The following is a 17,685-nucleotide window of genomic DNA, read 5'->3' as shown; positions in this document are numbered from 1 at the left end:
CTCTTTCTCTCTCTTTCTCACTCTTTCTCACTCAGTCTCTCTCTCTCTCTTACTCTCTTGCTCACTCTCACTCTTTCTCTCTCCCACTTGCTCTCTTTCTCTCTCTCTCTCTCTCTCTCTCTCTCTCTCTCTCTCTCTCTCTCTCTCTCTCTCTCTCTCTCTCTCTCTCTCTCTCTCTCTCTCTCTCTCAGTCTTTTTATTTCCCTCTCTCCCTCTCTCCCTCCCTCTCTTCAACATGATGTTGTGATCTGGTCCCGAAGAAGAGATGAGGTACTTCAAAATTGCTCAGGACCTGGAGATGTACAGCATCAATTCCTTTCCCATCAGGATGAGACTCAAAGGCTTTTGCTGCTTGTTTCCCATCAGACAATAAGCCTATAGATAGAAAGCCAACCACCCAGTAATCCCATAGAAAGGAATGTGATGATTCATCCCCCGGTAAGCCAATAGTATTATCCTCTTGAAATGTCACAAGGTAATAGAAGAAATAAGCTGAAAGTAAAATGCTGCATTGAAACTTCCACTTCAGGAGATTGCAATAGAGGTTTTTTGTGGATCCTTATATATACTATATATATATACAAGTATGTGGACACCTCGTCAAATTAGTGGATTCGGCTATGTCAGCCACACTCATTGCTGACAGGTGTATACAATCGAGCACACAGCCATGCAATCTCCATAGACAAACATTTCCAGTAGAATGGCCTTACTAAAGAGCTCAGTGACTTTCAACGTGGCACCGTCATAGGATGCCACCTTTCCCATAAGTCAGTTCGTCAAATTTCTGCCCAGCTAGAACTGCCCAGGTCAACTGTAAGTGCTGTTTTTGTGAAGTGGAAACGTCTATGAGCAACAACGGCTCAGCCGCGAAGTGGTAGGCTACACAAGCTCACAGAATGGGACTGTCGAGTGCTAAAGTGCATAGCGCGTAAAAATCGCCTGTGCTGTGTTGCAACACTCACTACCGAGTTCCAAACTGCCTCTGGAAGCAACGTCAGCACAAGAACTGTTCGTTGGGAGCTTCATGAAATGGGTTTCCATGGTCGAGCAGAAGCACAGAAGCCTAAGATCACCATGTGCAATGCCAAGCGCCGACTGGCCTGCACAGAGCCCTGACATCAACCCCATCAAATAGCTTGATGATTTGGAACGCCAACTGCGAGCCAGGCCTAATCACTCAACATCAGTGCCTGACTTCACTCATGCTCTTGAGGCTGAATGTAAGCAAGTACAGGCAGCAATGTTCATCATCTAGTGGAAAGCCTTCCCAGAAGAGTGGAGGCTGTTATAGCAGCAAAGGGGGGACCAACTCTACATTAATGCCCATGATTGGAATGAGATGTTCGACAAGCAGGTGTCCACATACTTTTGGTCACGTAGTGTCTGTTTACATAGTGAAAATTATTAAGGCTATAATAAAAGTAAACATTGATTCCTGCATTGATCACCAAACGAGACAGACAAAGAACTTTTCATAAGGCCTTTTTTCAAAGATAAGGCTATAATAAAAGTAAACATTGATTCCTGCATTGATCACCAAACGAGACAGACAAAGAACTTTTCATAAGGCCTTTTTTCAAAGATAATCTTAATATTTCCATAACTTATAGAATCAGTTTTGAAGTGATGTACCTCAGTGATCAGTGTATTTTTATAACCATTGCGCACATTTTACACTAAATATCTGCGCCATTTATTAAAAGTATACAAATATATTGATTCATAAACTTGCGTACGCATTGTATATAAAGCAGACCCACTGTAAAACTTGAACAAGCATTATAACTCTGCTTGAACAATGCCCTACATTTACCTTTTACAGTGACAATAATGCCCTTATTTGGTATATAATTTTAAACTATTGGAATTAGGCCATGGCAGTTTCTAAAAGAAAGAGCAATGGCACATTTTATCAACTGTTTTTGGAGGTATTGGCCGAATCTTTTAAGCTTTTGAAGTAAAGTTATGCTGTATGTCAGCAAAATGTTTTAATTCAGCAAGGTTTTGCATTGACATTTCCCCCAATATAAATATGCTGGATTGCCCACGCTTGCATATTACAATGTAGAATATAAACTGTCTGTTCTCCTGTTCAATTCAACATATGTTATAAACCGTGCTGCCTATGGGATCGCATACAACTCATTAAATATGCATGGTAATTTGATGTATGGCTACTTTGGGAATGCATCACGGTCAGAAAAGGTGAGGAATTGATTCTGCAATGTTTATAAAATAAATAGGAAATAGATGTCTACTCATGTTAGATTCCAAAAACAAAACACATTTATTTTCCCTCTTCTAACTAACGGAAAATGGTTGCGTCTTGTTGTTATGTTTTCCTGTTTTCATTATTTTGTATGAATAAGTGTGTATTCATATCCCCCCTTGCTTGCCTTTTTGTAATACTGTACTTCAACCACTAGAAAATGTGTGAACACATGGTCTGAATTTTGAGTGGAGGTAAGGACTTTGTCGCACCAAGTGAAGTTTTTATACAGTGCCTTCAGAAAGTACTCATAGCCCTTGACTTATTCCACATTTTGTTGTGTTACTGCCTGAATTCAAAATGGATTAAATATATATTTTTTCTCTCCCATCTACATCTGCATTGCTTGCTGTTCGGGGTTTTAGGCTGGGTTTTATAAATAACTGACATCAGTTTTAGAAATACATTTGATTGATTGATCTACACACAATACCCCCAAAATAATAAAGTGAAAACATGTTTAAACATTTTCACAAATGAATTGAAAATGATATACAGAAATTCTATTTACAAAAGTATTCACACACCCTGAGTCAATACTTTGTAGAAGCACCTTTGGAAGTGATTACAGCTGTAAATCTTTATGAGTAAGTCTTAAGAGCTTTCCACACCTGGATTATCCAACATTTGGCCATTATTCTTTTCAAATGCTTCAAGCTTTGTCAAATGAGTTGTTGATCATTGCTAGACAACCATTTCCAGGTCTTGCCATAGATTTTCAAGTAGATTTAAGTCGAAACTGTAACTCGGCCACTCTGGAACATTGACCGTCTTCTTGATAAGCAATTCCAGTGTCGATTTGACCTTGTGTTTTAAGTTATCATAAGCAGACTGAACCAGGTTTTCCTCCAGGATTTTGCCTGTGCTTCGCTCCATTCCATTTCTTTTTTATCCTGAAAAAACTTCCATGTCCTTAATGATTATAAGCATTCCCATAACATGATGCAGCCACCACTAACCTCGAAAATATGGAGAGTGTTACTCAGTAATGTGTTATGTTGGATTTGCCTCAAGCATAACACTTTGTATTCAGGACAAAAATTTAATTGCTTTGCCAATTTTTTTCTCAGTTTTACTTTAGTGCCTTGCTGCAAACAGGATGCATGTGTTGGAATATTTTATTATGTACAAGCTTCCTTCTTTTCACTCTGTCAATTAGGTTAGTATTGTGGAGTAATTACAATGTTGATCCATCCTGTTTTCTCCTATCACAGCCATTAAACTCTGTAACTGTTTTAAAGTCACCATTGGCCTCATGGTGAAATCTGAGTTAGGAAGGACGCCTTTATCTTTGTAGTGACTGGGTGTATTGATACACCATGCAAATTGTAATTAATATTTCACCATGCTCAAAGGGATATTCATTGTCTGATTTTTTTTTACACATCTACCAATATGTGTCCTTCTTTGCGGTGTATTGGTAAGCCTCCCTGCTTTTTGTGGTTGAATATGTGTTTGAAATTCACTGCTTGTAGGAGTGAGCTTACAGATAATTTTGTGTGTGGAGTACAGAGATGAGGTAGTAATTCAAAAATCATGTTAAGCACTATTATTGCACACATTATGGGATATTGTGTGTCTCAATGTAATCCTGTCAGGCACACAGATAGACCCTGGAGTGTTAGAGCAGTCAACAAGGACCACTACTGTGTATGGCAGCTGGCGTGTTTTAGCATGAAGGAGAATAATGAATTGTGTCTGTCAGAAAGACAGACAGAGAGACCCTAGAGTGATGATCTGGAGGCTGAGTTTCTGGACTGAATGTCCCTCAGCTACTTACCTGGGTCCCTAAGCAGAGAATCAGTAAATAGCGTGGGCTTTGTCTCTCTCTCTTTCTCTCTGTCTCACTCTCTCGCTGAATTCAATGTTCTTTTGTTTCATCCTGTTTCAAAGAAGGGTACTGCACATTCAGTAACTTGCAGGTCCAGGCTAGAAAAAGATGGGTACCGCACATTCAGTAACTTGCAGGTCCAGGCTAGAAAAAGAAGGGTACTGCACATTCAGTAACTTGCAGGTCCAGGCTAGAAAAAGATGGGTACTGCACATTCAGTAACTTGCAGGTCCAGGCTAGAAAAAGAAGGGTACTGCACATTCAGTAACTTGCAGGTCCAGGCTAGAAAAGAAGGGTACTGCACATTCAGTAACTTGCAGGTCCAGGCTAGAAAAGATGGGTACTGCACATTCAGTAACTTGCAGGTCCAGGCTAGAAAAGATGGGTACTGCACATTCAGTAACTTGCAGGTCCAGGCTAGAAAAGAAGGGTACTGCACATTCAGTAACTTGCAGGTCCAGGCTAGAAAAGAAGGGTACTGCACATTCAGTAACTTGCAGGTCCAGGCTAGAAAAAGATGGGTACTGCACATTCAGTAACTTGCAGGTCCAGGCTAGAAAAAGAAGGGTACTGCACATTCAGTAACTTGCAGGTCCAGGCTAGAAAAAGAAGGGTACTGCACATTCAGTAACTTGCAGGTCCAGGCTAGAAAAAGTAAACGGATGAGAGAAAGATACTCGCATACTGATGATTTCTCCTGCACATTAACTGTGCAGCATTACGACTTGGTCCGAAAGGTCTTTGTTTGTTTGTTTGTTGGTTTTGTTTGTTTGTTTGTTTGTTTGTTTATTTGTTTGTTTCTTTCTGCCAATCATCACTCTATTCTTTGTACTCTCCCAGAACAAAAAGGGAACAGACCTGCTGGGAGTGGATGCTCTGACTGACTGTGTGGAGGCTCATTGATTTAACATTATGTTAGCCAACATGCAAACACTGGCAAAGTTATGGCTGTCGGCTATATTAGCCACAACTTACCGTTCTTTGTGCAGCTTCAAATGTCGAACAAAGTTGGAAATTGTTGTTCCTCCGACTGTCATTTTCTTCCCGCATGTTTTGTAAGTTGCAATTCGTTTTGTGTTGATACAGAGTCGTCTTTATATCTGAAAATAATAACTGTGTGTATCATCTTTCCAAGGGCTCCATCTGAATTTACTCGCCGACGTTCCTCTGCACTGCCACGCACAACTTTTTCTCAGCTGGCACAATTTGATTGGCTGCTGTCTGATTCAAACTGTAATCGGTTAAATGAAGAGTTGATGCGCTGCACACTTTTTTTAATGGCATAATTTTTGAATATTTGGGCTTGGGGAGGATATCAAGTCAGGTTGAGTCATAAGGCTCAAGGTCAAGTCATGAGTCATTGGTGTTAAAGTCAAGTTGCAAGTCATCATATTTGTGACTCGAGTCCACACCTCTGGTATATACTGTACATATAGGTAGGGGTCAAGTGACAACGGGATAGATATAAACAGTGGCAGCAGTGTGTGTGTGTGTGTGTGTGTGTGTGTGTGTGTGTGTGTGTGTGTGTGTGTGTGTGTGTGTGTGTGTGTGTGTGTGTGTGTGTGTGTGTGTGTGTGTGTGTGTGTGTGTGTGTGTGTGCGTGTGCGTGTGTGTGTGTGAGAGCGTAAGTATGTGGGTAGGGTCCAGTGTTCGTGCATAGAGTCAGTGCAAGAGAGTTTGCGCAAAAAAGGGTCAGTGCACGAAGTCCGGGTAGTCATTTGATTAGCTATTTAGCAGTCATATTTAGTAGTCTTATGGCTTTGGGGTAGAAACTGTTTAGGGTCCTGTTGGTTCCAGACTTGGTGCATTGGTACCGCTTGCTGTGCTGTAGCTGAGAGAACAGTCTGTGGCTTGGGTGTCCAGAGTCTTTGACCATTTTGGGGGGATTCCTCTAACACCACATGGTATAGAGGTCCTGGATGGCAGAGACCTTGACATAATGTAGGTGAGATGCTACTCACACATTATTCATTAGTCAGTTTAATTTCAATTGAGTCAATTCAGAAAGTAAACAGAAATTCCAATTCCAATGCACTTTACTTCCTAAGTTGACTGAATTGAAGTGGAATTGACCCCAACCTTGAATGTAACAAGTCTGTTTTTACTGTTTGTGTCGTCTTTTACTTTAAGGTTTTAACATGTCTTGTTGTTCTTTCTAATGAATTTAGCCATAAAGCCTCTGGACAAGAAAACCAACATGTTCAAGTTTAACTCCTCCAAGTTCAGGGTCAACAAGTTGGTGACAATAGTGAGGGTGTCATATTCTGACCTTAGTTCTTTTGTTATGTCTTTGTTTTAGGTTGGCCAGAGCGTGAGTACAGTTCATAACGTACAGTACTGGGCCTGTATTCAAAGAGTGTGACAGTGCTGATCTAGGATCAGGCCCTTCCTCATTCATTATAATCTAAAAGGCTAAACTGATCCTAAATCAGCAGTTCTACTCTGAGACACTTTCTAAATACAACCCCAGAAGTGCACTCTATTCTAATGTGGGCTATCATTTAAACTCAACTGGTTTCATTACAATTTTATTGATCAATAAGTGACGCTTATTGTTGGCCTGTATGTAGTGTGTGTCGTGTGTGACAGGATATGCCTCGTCAATGCTCTTCACACATATTCCATTCAGCAGATATTTATATTTATATGGTACATTACTACAGCTCTCATCAACTGGGACTGGATGTGCACCTGTGGCTAATGCATTCTGAGGTATTTGCATCGACTTCAAAGACACTGACACTGAATTGCCTCTCCATGGAGATCGAGAAAGAGAAATGACTGACTGACCACCTTACTGTCTATGTCTCTCTCTTCTCCTTGATCTTTCTTCCTCTCTTTGTTTCTCTTTGTTTTTGAGAAGGAAAAGTGATTGACTGACCACTAGCTCTCTATGTCCAATCACACTATAGTCTCTCTATCTTCTCTCTCTCTTACTCTCTCTCTCTTTCTCTCTCCCTCTCTCGCACTCTTTCTTAAAATCTCTCTCTAAACAACTCCCTCTGTAACTAGATCCTGGGCTTCCTGACGGGTCGCCCCCAGGTGGCATGGGTAGGTAACAACACATATGCCAAGCTGATACTCAACACGAGGGCCGCTCAGGGGTGCGTGCTTTGTCCCCTCCTGTACTTCCCTGTTCACCAATGACTGCGTGGCCAGGCACGATTCCAACACCATCATTACGTTTGCCGATGACACAATGGTGGTAGGCCAGATCACTGACAACGATGAGACAGCCTACAGGGAGGAGGTCAGACACCTGGCAGTGTGGTGACAGGACAACGACTACTCCTTCAAATTGAGCAAGACAAAAGAGCTGATCGTGCACTACAGGAAAAGGGGGGCTGAGCACGCCCCCATTCACATCAACGGGGCTGTAGTAGAGCAGGTCAAGAGCTTCAAGTTCCTTGGCGTCCACATCACCAACAAACACTCACGGTCCAAACACAGTAAGACAGTCGTGAAGAGGACACAACACCGCCTCAGAAGACTGAAAATATTTGGCATTGGTTCTCAGATCTTTGAAAAGTTCTGCAGCTGCACCATCGAGAGCATCCTGGTTGCATCACCACTTTGTATGGCAACTGCTTGGCAAGGCGCTACAGAGGGTGTGTGTGTTTTTGTGACTAGGCTCTGACCCAACATAATCATATGTTGTGCTTTCGCTGTAAAGCCTTTTTGAAATTAGACACGATGGGTAGATTAACAAGAAGTTTATCTTTCATTTGGTGTATTGAACTTGTTCATGTATGAAAGTTACATATTTGTAAAAAATATTTTTTAATTTTGTGCGCTGCCTTTTCAGTGGAATGTTGTCGAGGGGTGCAGCTAGCTGAACCCCTAGCCATAAGAATGACTACCTATATATGATCTCCAATTAGAGGCAACGATTATCCAGCTACCTCTAATTGGGAACCATATAGAGAACCAAGGGCTGTCTGTGGTCAGGGCGTGACATGTACAGACATGTCACAATGCATGTTGTGTTGGTGGAGATGTTGCACATACAGTAGTACTTTTTAAAAATGTATTTTGTCGTTTTATTTATTGAATAATCGAAAAATACAATATACTTGCAGTGAATCCGCTCAACAACTACATCATATCAGTCATCCAAAATATTCCCATTCAGAGCGACACACAGAAGCATCCAGGGTCAATGCCCTGCTCAAGGGCACGTTAACCAATCTACCACCAGGCCAAAAAACGTGAATCTGAACCCTCCAAGATCCCCCCCCCCCCCACCCACAGTTCCCCAATAGCTGTCCCTCAACCATTCGAGACCCCTCCCACAGCCCCCGCCCAAGAAGAAGACAAAAAAAAGAAAAAAATAATTAATTCCGTTTCCCACACCCAAGAACCGCCCATTGCACCAACAACCAAGAGAATGAACTAAAGAGAAACAAGGAAAAGACAGAAGAAAACAGTAAACAATGTAAGACAAAATAACACATTTAAAAAAAGGATATCAAGGGCAACTAAAATCATAACAGCAATGCCAACTGTATATGTTTGTGTGCATGGCTGGCACTATTACATGTATGTGTGCTCTATTATGTGTTTATTTGAATGAGAGAGTGTGTATATGCATGTGTACAAACACCTGCACGGCATCAGCCTCAGGCAAACCAGAATTAGTTGTAAAAACACTGCCCCTCAGTGTCATTCAAATGTACTTTTTATTATGTCTTATTTAGACTTTAAAAAAAAAAAAATATTTTTTATTTTTATCTTTGCCATCATTCAATCTCCCACACCGCAACTCCACTCCCACTTGTCTCCAATTCCACATACCAACCCTCAGCTTCCCTCAGCCCCTCCCATCTATCTCTGCTGGCCACCCACTTCGGGTTTCTACGCAACACGTATCTTTAAACTATGCTGTGATGTTTAATTTACAATTTCAGTCTATCTAACTAAGCTAAGGAACCTGGGACTAAACACCTCCCTCTGCAACTGGATCCTGGACTTCCCGACGGACCGCCCCTAGATGGTGAGGGTAGGTAGCAACACATCTGCCACGCTGATCCTCAACACTGGTGTATGCTCAGTCCCCTCCTGTACTCCCTGTTCACCCACGACTGCATGGCCAGGCACGACTCCAACACCATCATTAAGTTTGCAGATGACACAACAGTGGTAGGCCTGATCACCGACAACGACGAGACAGCCTATAGAGAGGAGGTCAGAGACCTGGCCGGGTGGTGCCAGAATAACAACCTATCCCTCAATGTAAGCAAGACTAAGGAGATGGTTGTGGACTACAGGAAAAGGAGGACAGAGCACGCCCCCATTCTCATTGACGGGGCTGTCGTGGAGCAGGTTGAGAGCTTCAAGTTCCTTGGTGTCCACATCAACCTCAAACTAGAATGGGCCAAACACAGCAAGACAGTCGTGAAGAGGGCAGGACAAAGCCTATTCCCCCTCAGGAAACTAAAAAGATTTGGCATGGGTCCTGAGATCCTCAAAAGGTTCTACAGCGGCAACATCGAGAGCATCCTGACCGGTTGCATCACTGCCTGGTACGGCAATTGCTTGGCCTCCGACCACAAGGCACTTCAGAGGGTAGTGCGTACGGCCCAGTACATCACTGGGACAAAGCTGCCTGCCATCCAGGATCTCTACACCAGGCGGTTTCAGAGGAAGGCCCTAAAATTGTCAAAGATCTCAGCCACCCCAGTCACAGACTGTTCTCTCTACTACCGCATGGCAAGTGGAACCGGAGTGCCAAGTCTAGGACCAAATGGCCTCTCAACAGTTTTTAGCCCCAAGCCATAAGACTCCTGAACAGGTAACCTCAATAGGCCTGACTAACCGGTGTCTGTATATAGCCTTGCCACTGTTATTTTCAAAGGTCTTTTTTTTACTGTTGTTTTATTTCTTTACTTACCCTTACCACACACACACACACACACACACATAAAAAGACACACATCTCACACACACTCCTCACACACCACTCAAACTCGTCACACACACAATGCTCACACACTGCTTACTCACTGCTCACACAATCACAAAACCCTGCACAAACACCCAGCACAAATGTCCGTCATACTTCACATCTAACGGTTAGATACCCGTCTATCAACTTTCAAAGTGGCCTGCATTTAGGTCATCTGTGAATGTTGAGTATGGATTTGTGGGAGAACAAACAGATCTTTCACCAAAAACACCAAATCAACTTGCAATCTACATTTAATTAATGTGCTATACCCACGGTTCGCTAGCCGTGTATATTGTTTCTGAGATAAGTATTCACTTCAGGAACAGTATTTTAAACCTGGCTATTTGCTTATACCCCATCAACTAAAAATTCTGATTCATTTCCCGGGGACTTTTTTCTGGAGAGAGTGCTATGGTTTTCCTGAGTGATCATTTAAGCTTCAAAGCCATCTGTAAGTGTAGTCTGATTATAGCCGTTGAGTGTAGCAGAGAAAGTCCTCTCTGAAGACAAATTGAGGGTGAAATTGCTTTTGGTATGCAATCACATTCAACTCGTCAGTATGAGGCCACAGAACAGATATTGACTCTCATTTTGTCGTGGGTGAATCAAGAAAACTTTGCTACCGCCAGCAGCCTAAGATACACAATGTCCAATCATCTTCAATGGACTCCTCCAATAAGCTTCTGCTTTTTACATCGCTAAATCGATTGGTTCTAGATAGAAGATAGGATATCATAGAAAATACTTATTCTGCTATCATCAGAGGCATTTAAATAAATGAAGCTTGCCATCATTATCTACAATCCCCAGATTCTTCTCTAATTTCTTAAAACCATTGAGGTGAAATGTGAGCTTTGGCATATCCATAAAAACCACCTCTCTCTCCCTACCAAACTCTCTGTGAAATACACTTGTTAGAGTAGGGATAATTGATTTTAGCCCTGCGATCAGTCATTGGAATGGATGGGAGAACCTCGGATGTTTTAAGCTTCAGCTGGGCTACGTCTTAACATGGTTGTTTAACTGAATCAGGGGCATTGAAATCACATTTTGCTTGTCATATGCTTGGTAAATAACAATAATGTAGTGAAACGTGAAATGTTTACTTCGCACCATGTTTACTTCGCAAACAATGCAGAGTTAAAGCGAGCATTCATCTTTGAAGAGATAGGGGGAGCGGAGATAGGGGGAGAAGGGATGGGGGAGAAGGGATGGGGGAGAAGGGATGGGGGAGAAAGGATGGGGGAGAAGGGATGGGGGAGAAGGGATAGGGGGAGAAGGAATAGGGGGAGAAGGAATAGGGGGAGAAGAGGATGAAGCAGTTAGAAGAGGGGAGGAGAGAGAGTTGAATGAAGGTGAGGAGAGAAGGGAGGGAAGGGTGTATAGATGTTGAGGAGAGAGGGGAGTACGTAGGAGTGGGAGAGAGCAGGAAGGCGTGAGGGGAGGGAATGAGGGGGAGAGAGGCCCGGAGGCGACAGGGACCGTTGGATTCTCACGTCATTCCCAGAGAAGATTAATGAGTAGTCTGGGAGGCTTTTTCCAGATGCCAGCACCCCTCAGCTCATACTTAAACAGCAGCACACACACACACATTACCCTGCCAGGTGGGTGGCCAGCTAGTATACTGTATAGGTTTGGCTACTTGCCTGGTGTGAAATAAGAAGATGATACTGTAGTTAGGTAAGCACAAATCTATTTCTGTCCCTCATAGAGAGAGAGAGAGAGAGAGAGAGAGAGAGAGAGAGAGAGAGAGAGAGAGAGAGAGAGAGAGAGAGAGAGAGAGAGAGAGAGAGAGAGAGAGAGAGAGAGAGAGAGAGAGAGAGAGAGAGAGAGAGAGAGAGAGCTTTGTCCAAACTATGATAAAGAGGCATAATTCAAACCTTTTCTGTGAATCACGCATTGATATCAATGGGAGATTTGTTGTGAAATTTCAGTTACAGTACCTGCACAAATCTCACCTTTGGATTTATCTCGTAGACCTTATTAACTCCAAAATAGGGTGTGGGTAGGGATGATGCCACCCCGACTTGCTGCTTCCTCTCTCTCTCCCAAACTGTTGAGAAATATATAGCAGAGGCAGACTAGAAAGACATGTCAGTCATCACGACTCCCTCAGATCACAGTCAGAGCCGTGAATTTGACAGGCCAACTGAATCATGAATCATGCATTTATGTCTCGTGCATGAAGAGAGCATTCTCACTTCACTTTGTTCTCCCCATTACATATTTTTACTTTGAGACTTGTGTTCAACAAAAGGAACAGGGTTCTATCAGAATATTGTCAGGATTCTATTAGAATATTGCCAGGATTCTATTAGAATATTGTCAGGATTCTATTAGAATACTGTCATGATTCTATTAGAATATTGTCAGGATTCTATGAAAAATATTATCAGGACTCTATTAGAATATTGTCAGAATTCTAGTAGAATATTGTGAGGATTCTAGTAGAATATTGTCAGGATTCTATTAGAATATTGTCAGGATTCTATTAAAATATTGTCAGGATTCTAGTAGAATATTGTCAGGATTCTAGTAGAATATTGTCAGGATTCTATTAAAACATTGTCAGGATTCTATTAGAATATTGTCAGGATTCTAGTAGAATATTGTCAGGATTCTATTAGAATATTGTCAGGATTCTATTAAAATATTGTCAGGATTCTAGTAGAATATTGTCAGGATTCTATTAGAATATTGTCAGGATTCTATTAAAATATTGTCAGGATTCTAGTAGAATATTGTCAGGATTCTATTAGAATATTGTCAGGATTCTATTAGAATATTGTCAGGATTCTTTCAAAATATTGAATTAGATTATATAAGAATAGCAAACAAACAATGGCATCAAATCAAAATCAAATCAAATCAAATTTATTTATATAGCCCTTCGTACATCAGCTGATATCTCAAAGTGCTGTACAGAAACCCAGCCTAAAACCCCAAACAGCAAACAATGCAGGTGTAAAAGCACGGTGGCTAGGAAAAACTCCCTAGAAAGGCCAAAACCTAGGAAGAAACCTAGAGAGGAACCGGGCTATGTGGGGTGGCCAGTCCTCTTCTGGCTGTGCCGGGTAGAGATTATAACAGAACATGACCAAGATGTTCAAATGTTCATAAATGACCAGCATGGTCAAATAATAATAAGGCAGAACAGTTGAAACTGGAGCAGCAGCACAGTCAGGTGGACTGGGGACAGCAAGGAGCCATCATGTCAGGTAGTCCTGGGGCACGGTCCTAGGGCTCAGGTCCTCCGAGAGAGAGAAAGAAAGAGAGAATTAGAGAGAGCATATGTAGGGTGGCCAGTCCTCTTCTGGCTGTGCCGGGTGGAGATTATAACAGAACGTGGCCAAGATGTTCAAATGTTCATAAATGACCAGCATGGTTGAATAACATCACTGTCCCATCAGACGGATTGAAAGTAAACACACAGACTGTCAAGATTATGTATTGTTGAAAGATGAGGGTGAGGTGAAAGATATTATTATTATTTTGAAACGCCACAGCTGTAGGTAATGTCCATTTTATTTGTCATCTCTCGCCCTCTCCCCTCTTGCAGTTTCTTTCCACACACCAAGCCCCCTGTCATTCAAGCGGCGCAGTTCCTCCTCCCAACTGCTAGATTCACTATAAGTGTGCATAATGTTCTGTTAGGTCAAATGCAGTCAACAGATTGTTCCAAGCAAGAAGGATTCTGCTTTCCACTTTGCTTCTAACATAAATCATTATATTTCTATGATTCCAACAGTTCACCCAAGTGTTGATCTAAGTCAAGGTGCAATTGCAATACTTGGTATAAAATCGCAATACACCAGCCCTACTACTAGGTGAATATGTCACCCCATAAACACATTTTTCCAGCAGTTGTGTGGTCAGGCTTTGCATCCCTAGTGGACGGTTGGCACTTTACACAGTCATTGGCACTTTAAAAAGCCCTCCAGCTGTTTAGTAGAACTGGTCCAGGTCAGAAGTGTGTGGTGTTTTTCAGATGTAATAAAAGCTAACTCTACAGAGCACCAAGACCGCAGTGTCTTACTTCATGGAACTGTAGACGTCTTCAGGAAGGTGTGTGTAAGAGTGTGTGTAAGAGTGTGTGTGTGTGTGTGTGTGTGTGTGTGTGTGTGTGTGTGTGTGTGTGTCTGCGTTGGTTCTCAATTAGAGGCAGCTGTTTATCTTTGTCTCTGATTGGGAACCATATTTAGGCAGCCATCTTCTTTGGGTATTTCGTGGGTTATTGTCTATGTGATGTTGCATGTTTGCACTCAGTTTTGATAGCGGTCACGTTCGTCTTGTTATTTTGTTTGTTTGTTTCGTGTACTTCGTGTTTTTTCGTCTTTCATTAAAAAGATGTATTCACATCAGGCTGCGCTTTGGTCTCCTCACTTCGATGATCGTGACACTTACTTACAGACTCTAACCAACAGTGCAATTTCTAAGTTAAAAGGTATTAGGTCAACAATAGATGAATAAAATAAATAAAAACAACAGTAAAAAACACAGTGAAAAATAACAGTAGCGAGGCTATATACAGTAGAGAGGCTATATACAGTAGTGAGGCTATATACAGTAGTGAGGCTATATACAGTAGAGAGGCTATATACAGTAGTGAGGCTATATACAGTAGGGAGGCTATATACAGTAGTGAGGCTATATACAGTAGAGGCTATATACAGTAGTGAGGCTATATACAGTAGGGAGGCTATATACAGTAGTGAGGCTATATACAGTAGTGAGGCTATATTCAGTAGAGAGGCTATATACAGTAGTGAGGCTATATACAGTAGTGAGGCTATATACAGTAGAGAGGCTATATACAGTAGTGAGGCTATATACAGTAGAGGCTATATACAGTAGCGAGGCTATATACAGTAGCGAGGCTATATACAGTAGCGAGGCTATATACAGTAGTGAGGCTATATACAGTAGAGAGGCTATATACAGTAGTGAGGCTATATACAGTAGAGAGGCTATATACAGTAGAGAGGCTATATACAGTAGTGAGGCTAAATACAGTAGTGAGGCTATATACAGTAGAGAGGCTCTATACAGTAGTGAGGCTATATACAGTACATTTACATTACATTTAAGTCATTTAGCAGACGCTCTTATCCAGAGCGACTTACAGTAGCGAGGCTATAACAGTAGCGAGGCTATATACAGTAGCGAGGCTATATACAGTAGCGAGGCTATAACAGTAGCGAGACTATATACAGTAGCAAGGCTATAACAGTAGCGAGGCTATATACAGTAGCGAGGCTATAACAGTAGCGAGACTATATACAGTAGCGAGGCTATAACAGTAGCGAGGCTATATACAGTAGGGAGGCTACATAACAGTAGCGAGACTATATAACAGTAGCGAGACTATAACAGTAGCGGGGCTATATACAGTAGAGAGGCTATATACAGTAGAGAGGCTATATAACAGTAGCGAGACTATATACAGTAGAGAGGCTATATACAGTAGCGAGGCTATAACAGTAGCGAGGCTATATACAGTAGGGAGGCTATATAACAGTAGCGAGACTATATACAGTAGCGAGGCTATATACAGTAGGGAGGCTATATAACAGTAGCGAGACTATATACAGGCACCGGTTAGTTGGGCTGATTGAGGTAGTATGTAGATGTAGGTATGGTTAAAGTGACTATGCATATATGATAAACAGGGACTAATCAGAGACTAATCATAATCATCAGAGACTAATCATAAGTTACACTTTATTTTACAATCTATTACAATTTATCTGATCTTTACCTTACAATCTACTACAAGTTATCTTATCTTTATCTTACAATCTACTAAAACTTATCTGATCTTTACCTTACAATCTACTACAATTTATCTGATATTTACCTTACAATCTACTACAAGTTATCTTATCTTTATCTTACAATCTACTAAAACTTATCTGATCTTTACCTTACAATCTACTACAATTTATCTGATATTGACCTCATATCACATAGAATAAGTACAGTTTGTGTTCTTCGTGAAAAACACTGAAACAAGCACTTGCTATGTTTTAGATGATGTAGAAGTAGCAGTATCCTTACCACTTAAAGAACGAGTAATACTAGGTAAATACCACTGAAACATAACAGCAAAATATAATATTATCAAATGATCTATTATCTTACCCTAGTCTCTGGCTGCCTTATGTGATTCTCTTTAAAGGTGTTCTCTAGTACGAAGGTACCAAGTGCACAAAGAGCACTATCTTTAAAAGCAGCGTTTGAACTCAGACTGGGTGGTGCTTTGAACTAGATAAAGGAATGATAGAGTATTACTTCCCAGTTATCCGATGTAAACATCTAGATCAGTGTTCCGTCAATCCTGGTTCTTGGGACCCAAAAGGGATGGACCTTTTAGTTTTTGCCCGCGGACTAACACACTTCAAATCAATTGAAAACAATTCAACTTTATTCAACTAATAAGCTCAACAAGCATTTGATTTCAGCGGACGCTATTATCCAGAGCATCGTAGCGTAGATAATGGATGCGTACTGGTCCTCTGTGGGAACTGGTCTTGTGTCAGTGATTGTACAAACACATTGTTTTTGGGGGGGATGCACATCTGGGTCCCTGAGATCTGGATTGGGGAACACTGATTGGAACATATTGTAGGAAAGGGTTGTTTCTTTTCTCTGTGAACATCAGTTTGCATTCCATTCAATTTCATTGATATTAATATATGTATTGTCTGGGAATTTGAGGCAATAATAATGTGTGGAAAAAATATACAATATTTTCATGCTGGCATTATATGAGGACAGTGGAGGTTTTTATTTGACATGGGTGAAGTAAACTTTTGAAACATTATACTATTTTATAGAAATACTGTATTTTCGAACTGATGTTCGTCTACGAAAAAATAAACAAATTTCAAGTCCTTTAAATATTTGACCTTTTTTCAAGGACAACCAATATTGCCTGAAGCCTTATTTTGTCAATGAAACTAACATCCTTAGCCTGCTAAGACTGTCTGCTTCCCCTCTGCTCTCAATGGACAAAATGTTCTCTACGCAGTGCTGAAAATAACATAAAAGCCACACAGGTATACTTTTGGAATGAATCAAATGTTATATAAAAGCCTCCCACTCACCCAGTCAGACACATGTTTTAAAAACAGAAACACACAGATGTCTGTGTGTGTGTGTGCGTGCATGTCACTGTGTGTGCGAGCACGTGCCTGTGCATGTCTGTGTCTGTGTGCGAGCACGTGATTGTGAGGAAGTGTGTGTATGGATTGTGTGCGGTGAATGCACACTGAGGGTGTGTGTGCTGCCTGGAAACTGACAGGCTGTCGAGGTAGAGAAGTGTTGAGGAGAGTGGCAGTAAGAGAGAGATGGTTACCGACAGGCCCATCACCTCCAGGTCAGTGGAATGGCTACATGGTGTCAACTCTGTGACAGAGCGAGACATCACCATCCATTCAACCCCCCATGGGAGCAGAGAGCAGTGGAGGGAAAAGGATAACAGGTCACCCACCTTCCTCCTCCCCTATCACAACCGCCCACCCACTCAACTGCCCCCTTCCTTCCTTCCCCTCCTTTAACATCTTTCCTCCAAGGGGGAGAGGAACACCAGACCCTTCCTCACCCACAGTCACTAGACCCCTCTTCACCAGTCAC

Source organism: Oncorhynchus gorbuscha, unplaced genomic scaffold (assembly GCF_021184085.1).
Source record: "Oncorhynchus gorbuscha isolate QuinsamMale2020 ecotype Even-year unplaced genomic scaffold, OgorEven_v1.0 Un_scaffold_1646, whole genome shotgun sequence".
NCBI classification, from domain to species: Eukaryota; Metazoa; Chordata; class Actinopteri; order Salmoniformes; family Salmonidae; genus Oncorhynchus; species Oncorhynchus gorbuscha.
Note: the sequence above shows the minus strand (reverse complement) of the source record.